At 50.1% G+C, this 6,333-nt stretch overlaps 1 protein-coding gene across 2 annotated transcripts in view; it reads right to left on the bottom strand.

Annotated features, from left to right (window-relative positions):
* The window catches only part of EXOC2 (exocyst complex component 2), a 277,754-nt gene extending 276,308 nt beyond the window's left edge, over positions 1–1,446 (bottom strand). Inside the window, exon 1 of one of the 2 annotated variants that reach the window (XM_019521894.1) lies at positions 1,369–1,446. The gene's annotated coding sequence lies outside the window, so the exon portion shown is untranslated. Of the gene's footprint in view, positions 1–1,178; positions 1,261–1,368 lie in introns of those variants that run through there. The other variant, XM_019521902.1, reaches the window with a different exon arrangement.
* Positions 1,447–6,333: the final 4,887 nt, after the last annotated feature.

The raw sequence follows: 6,333 nt of genomic DNA, 5'->3' as shown, positions 1-6,333 counted from the left end.
GGGGGCGGGAGGTGGCGGAAGAGGAGGGGAAAGGGGCTTGAACCAGCCCCTTGGAGAGGAAGGGGTTTGATCTAACCCAGCTGAGGGGAAGAGGGTTTGATATGGCCCCAGCACCGTGAGAGGGAAGGAAGGGGCTTGATGTAGCCTCATGGGGGGAAACACAGATTGACCTGGTCCTGCAGGGGATAGGAAAGGGGTCCTAGTCCAGCATGAGGAGGCAAAGCTTGATGTTGGCCCAACCCAGCTGCTTGCGTGGAGAAGCAGCTAGACTGTTTTCAGCGGTGGCAGATGACAGAACTAGGAGCAAGGGTCTCAAGTTGCAGCAAGGGAAATGTAGGTTAGATATCAGAACAAACTCACTAGGACGGTAGTGAAGCAATGAAACAGGTTACTTAGAGAGGTGGTGGAATCTCCACCCTTGCAGGTTTTTAAGGCCCAGCTCAACAAAGCCTTGGTTGGGGCTGGTCCTGCTTTGAGCAGGGGTTGGACTAGATGACCTCATAAGGTCTCTTCCAACCCTAACTTTCTATGATTCCAGGAAGGCCCAGCCCAGCCCCAACCCAGCCACGCAGAGAGAAGGGGGTACAACAGCCTGGCTCCCACCCACCGCAGAGCTTGGGCTTTGGTAATCTGGCAGCAGCGGAAGGCAGCCACAGGAATGACCACAGCTCTCCTGCTGCCAAAATCTTCCTGGCCCACAAGGGCCAGATACCAAGGCCCCACAGGCTATAAGCTGAGCTCTAACATGGGGCTCCCCAGCCAGTGGGCACCACGGGAGCTTGGCAAGGTGCCGCCACAGGGCACCAGCACCAGCAAGGTCGCCAAATCAACCCCCCAGACTGTCTGTAGGAACTGCAGCCACCGCCCCAGCAAGAAGGAAGAGGAGAGGGCTCTACCCAGGGTCACCAGAGTTTGGCCACCAACCAGGGCCGGAGGCAAGCCCCACCTCTGAGCAGGCAACAGGAAGGACAGGAGGAACAGACAAGAAGGCAGTCGAGGGACACAGGAACCCCAGCACTACCACCCCATTGTCTCCTTCCAATCCCCCTCCCCCCAGAACACGTTGGAACCCTTTCTGCACCAACACCCCTCCCCCCGCAGAACCGACACCTGCCGGGGGCACGAGCCACCACCCCCTCCCAGCTAATGGAACTTCCACCACCCCATACACAACGCACCCGCGCGGGTCAAACCACCAGCTTCAAGGGGGAGGGGGGGCAGGTGCTCAGGGATGAAGAAAAGCACCAAGTCTCGCGGGGGATGACAGGCGGTGACCCGTTCGGTCGCTCCGTACGGCAGCCCGAAGCTTGGGGGGGGCAAGGAAGGTCCGGGCCGAGCGGGTGGAGGAAGGGAGGGGGCGTCACTCACCAGCCGCAGCGTTAGTATCCGGCACCTGGGAGCAGCTGAGCTTCCCGGTCGCGCCCCCGCGTCCAGCAGCACCAGACCTGCCCAGTCCGCCACCGAGCGCATCGATCGCTTAACCTCGAGCAGCGGAACGGCAGGGCCGTCCCTGCGCATGCGGCAAAAGGGGAGGGGCGCGGTTGTAGCGGGGAATCCCCTTGGGGCGGGTGCGGGGGTGAGGGGCTGGCTCCAGACGCGGGGCCTCGCGGGGACGTCACGTGGGCGGCTCCGTCCTGTGCGATCACGTGTGACGCGGAACGCACAGTGATGTGGGCGAGAATAACAGTAATCCTTCTATTGTATTATAATAAACGGTGAAGAATTGTAATTCTGACCAATAATACATCATAAAACCAATAATAGGCACAAATCATAATGATGATAAAGGAGAATCCTAACTAATAAATGATGAATCAGATAATGACAAACACTGAATAACACCAATAACACATGATAATAACAACGATAATAAAAATAACAATAATACTATTATACTCAGTTTAATATACATATTATATTTAGGGTGTATAATGAATACTATATTGTAATCACAAGATTATATAACTATACAATTTATGTATAGTAAATACTATTTTATCATTACAAGATTATATCATTATATAAAATTATATTGTATTATTGTGTATAATATATTTATGATATATTTAATTATAATGTTATATTTGTTGTTATAAATATGATGATTATAGCTGTTATTACAAGTTGTTGTTTTGTTAGTCTTGTAGCCGTTAGAATTCAGTGGGCATCTCTTATGTCAGATGCCTACAACAAAATCTGGCCATCCTGAGCGTCTGGACCCTGTAGCCAACACTTCACTGAAGGTGTCCTCTGCACCTGGGTAATAATGTTCAGTCAGTTAATGTTGCCACACTCCAGTGAATGCTTTTAGCTGGGGTTGAGAACTGTTCGCAGAGCTGTGGAAGAGGACCTAGGGTACTAAGAGCAGCTGCCAGACAACAGTTTTGCAGAAGAAAAGCTAGCTTGACTGGTGGAACATGAAGACCATTAAAAAAAGGAGGGAGGGTTGTTAACACCTGGAAAATGAAGTGTTTAGACTGTAATGGGCCATGAAGTCAAGTGACTCATTCAGCCCTGCCTGACTAAAAATGCTGCTGCCACTGCCAGGAAGTTGTTTCAAAATTTTGAGTGGAACAAGAATCAAAGGGGCTGCAACTTGCAGCACTACACCCTCCTCCCTCTGCCCCAGATCCACCCTTGCCCTGGGGTGTAGCAATCCACTCCAGGCTTAGCACCCATGAGCACCTGGTGCAGGGTTGAATTAACTTCATGCACTTGAGTGCATATGTGCTCAGGATCAGGGCCTCTAGTCTAACCTGCCTAGATTGGATCAGTTTGCAACTGAAAAGACATTCCCTCTGGACTGTAGAAATGTAGGCACATGCCTGCAGTGGCTCATGCTAGAACAGCTCTCCCTTCCCCTCCACAGGACTAAGCTGAGGGGGAGCATGGCTAGGCCTGGACAAGATGCTCTGAGTAGAGAGGGGTGTAAACCCCAGCCCCCTGCCTGCACCATCCCAGGCTTTTCCTGCTGCCTGTTCAAGGGGTAGGAGTGTTGCCAGTCCCTGCACCTGTTGATAGTGAGATTTTCAATCTCTGTCTCCCTGCTTCTTCAACTGTCTGCAAACCAGGTCATTTCTAACACCTTTCTCTGTCCCCTCTTGAAGACTGACAGATTGCAGCCAGCAGATTGTTTGTCAGGGCAAAGTTTATCAGCCTATCAAGCCCTACAGAAGAAAAAATCTCTCTCATTAGTTTCAAGCTCTTTATCTACAGGGTGTATTTGCATTTGCAAGCCACTAGCTGTCTGCCCTTTGTTCCAGTGAAACTGGAGACCACACAGACACCTCAGCATTAGCTAGCATGGGGAGGCATGGCCAGATAGCATGTCCCTGCTCTGGGGTCCCTGCCATGGGAGAGAGGTGGGAAGGGGGATCCCTGCTTGAGCAGCAGAGGGGTGGGGGTGAGTGTAAGCAGAGGGAAGCCTAGCAGCCACTGTAGTCCCTCAGCCAGGAAGGAGAGGGGTGGGGCCAACCCTGCTCAGTTCCAGTAGACAGCCCCACCTAAGACTGCAAAGCATCTGGGATGCTGGGGGACTCTCATTTAAGTTAAATCAGGAAGGGGTCCGAGACAGATATTGCATAAACCAGTTTGACCCAAATCAGTTAAGTCTGATACTACATTCAACCAGGTTTATCTTAAACCTGTTTCAGCCATTTTCAAACTGGTTTATGTACACTGAACATATGTTCCATTACAGTATTAAACCAGTTTCTGATCATTTAAACCAGTTTATGTGTAATGTCTGTTTCTAGCCCTATAGTTTGGTTCTGGCTATTAGCCAAGTGTAAATTGGCCACATAATTGTATTTCCCTCCATGTGAAAAATGAATTGCTGGAGGCTGGGGGAAACTTTTCAAATAATTAAAATAGGGACACAAAGTTAATAAAAAGAGTTTGTCCTTGAAACATTGAAAAAAAGTCTGTGATTCCATTTGGGAGAATGGAAATGGAATTTTAAATCAGGTTCTTCCTAACTATTCTCCACTTACCCAATTGTTTAATCAGTTGTTTCCCCAAACAGCTTCCTTCCATGCTGCCTGACTCTCCAAGGAAGTGATGGTCTAGGGAGGTAGCAATGCCAGGGAGAACCTGGAAGGCAGGAAGCCAGGCAGGCAGAGTCCCTAGCAGAAGGTTTTGATTCCATCAAATCAACATTTTCAGAGGGCCAAAAGTTTTCTAACAGAATAACCACTCTCCCCCCCACCCAGCTTTTAATGGCTTCTTGAAAGACCTAACAATAGAAAGGAGCAGAAAGATTGTTGTGTTTTCTTTATTTTTACAGGGCTCTCTGGCATTTGGTTACAAATGCCAATGTAGGATGGGAACTGGAAAAAAACACACACACAAGAAAAAGAAGGGGTGGGTAGAGGGGAACCACTTACAGTTACACTATCATTAAACCAGGCCTAAAATTGGTGTACCTTTTAAGTCCATGTCCTTGGGACTGCTAAAAAAGGTATGCAGTTATTCAAACTCAAGGTCAACATTAATCAGTGTTCAACAAGTACATAGCACAGTCGGTCCTGTGATATTAGCAGCCCTGAAACTAACTAGCTGCACTCATTTTCAAGGCTTCTAGTAATTACTGTCTGGGCTGCTGTCAAAAACTTTGAAAATGCAGGCATGCAGTCATGAAGCTGACTAAGTCCTGTCATTTTCTCCTTATATGTAGCCCTTTGACAGCTGCATTCCCTTCAGAGTTTCTGCTTCACCTAGAGTATACTCAGTTACAGTTGCAGTTAGAGTGCAGTCACCATAACCAGAATACAATTCCATTACAAAGCAGACACTGGGACTGTAAAATGCTATGCATTTCAGCACTTTAAAGAAATGCAAAACTGTAAAATTCTTGATTCAGAGATTATACCTTTTATTAGACCAACTAAAAAAAAATCACAAAAAAATTACCTGTTCTCTGCAAGCTTTTGGGCTCTCACACCCTTCATCAGGCTCAGGGAAATTTAAGATGGTAAAAAGTCCCCATATGTGTCACAGGAGGAATCAAGGGACAGACCCCAAGGGGCCAGGGGGGAACCCTGGGGTCTGGAATGTGCCGGGGAAGGCGAGAGAAGAGACAAGAAAACAGAAAATCCCTTACTTGTAGCCAGAGCTGCGGCAAAGCCACAAATGGTGGCAGGACCCGTGCGGCTCATTAGCCGCATTTTTTTAAAGCTGTGGCCAGCTGAGGATGGGGGCGGCAGGAGCTGGAGGAGGAATATAAACAAAGCAGCGAGAGAGAGAGAGAGAGAGGGGGAGAGACCCAGAAGGTCGCCAGTGGGGAATGCATTCCCCGGCACCCCTACTGGGGGTAAGAGGAGGCAGGACTGCCTCTCACTGGGCTGAAGAGTGCTTTGAAGTCCGTTGCAGGGAAGACACCGGTGATGGCACAGAGAGAGGAGAGGAGGATGCACCACACATGGACAGAGGATTTGGATGGGAAGATCAAAGGGAACAAGAGGAAAGAGATGATGAGAGGTACCCCCAAGGAGCCGGGGAGATCGGCAGAGCTAGAGACATCTCACCAGGTGGGACCAGTGCAGGCTCAGGGAGGCTCAAGGAGAGACCCCAGGCGGGGTATGAAGAGGGAGTAGCTGCGGAAGATGGGCTCCAGCTGTGTAGATCCACCCAACAGGGGACGTGGGGAAGAAGTGACTAGAGGGACCACTGAGGGTCCGGCAAACCCACAGGCTGGGCAAAGAATGGAGGGGAGAACGTGGTAGCCGGCAGGCTAGTGCATACCCAGGGCAGGGCCAGTCAGGATCTTTAGGGGCTGGGGCCTATTGGTGTAGAGTGGACTGGGAGGTCAGGGATCAAGAGGCCAGTTGGGCTCATCCTATATAGCCCGTGAGCCACTCTAGTATTGATATTGGGGTTTTTTTGCTGTTGTCTCTTTCTGTTTCCCACTTTTGGAGGGGTTGTGAGGTATAGTATAGAGAGCCCACAGTTGGCTCAATCAAAAAGGGGGTGTAGTCCCAAGGGAAGCTAGACGGTCACGAGACCCTGTGGATAGAGTACAGAGTGGGTCCAGGGGGCCCATAGTACGTCTCTACAAGAGAACACGCTACACCAATAGTTGGAGGTCTGGTCGCAAGACAACAGCAACTCATTGAGGCTGGGTATCAGGGTGAGGTACAGGGGAGGTGGAGCCTCGCGGAAGATCGCCGCTCAGGGGTCCCAGACGCTCAAGAACCCCAGTAGTCGGACCCCACCACTGGAGTAACATACAAAGTCGTGGCGGGGGAGATTGGGGAGGAGACTACCCTGGGGAGGGACATCCATTCAGCAGGACCACAGGGACGAATCGACGGACAACCCTATACATCCAAAGTC

This window comes from Gavialis gangeticus, unplaced genomic scaffold, assembly GCF_001723915.1.
Source record: "Gavialis gangeticus isolate Ggan-Ray unplaced genomic scaffold, GavGan_comp1, whole genome shotgun sequence".
Taxonomy (NCBI): domain Eukaryota; kingdom Metazoa; phylum Chordata; order Crocodylia; family Gavialidae; genus Gavialis; species Gavialis gangeticus.
The sequence above is the reverse complement of the archived record's forward strand: the minus strand, read 5'-3'. Positions and strand labels throughout refer to the sequence as shown.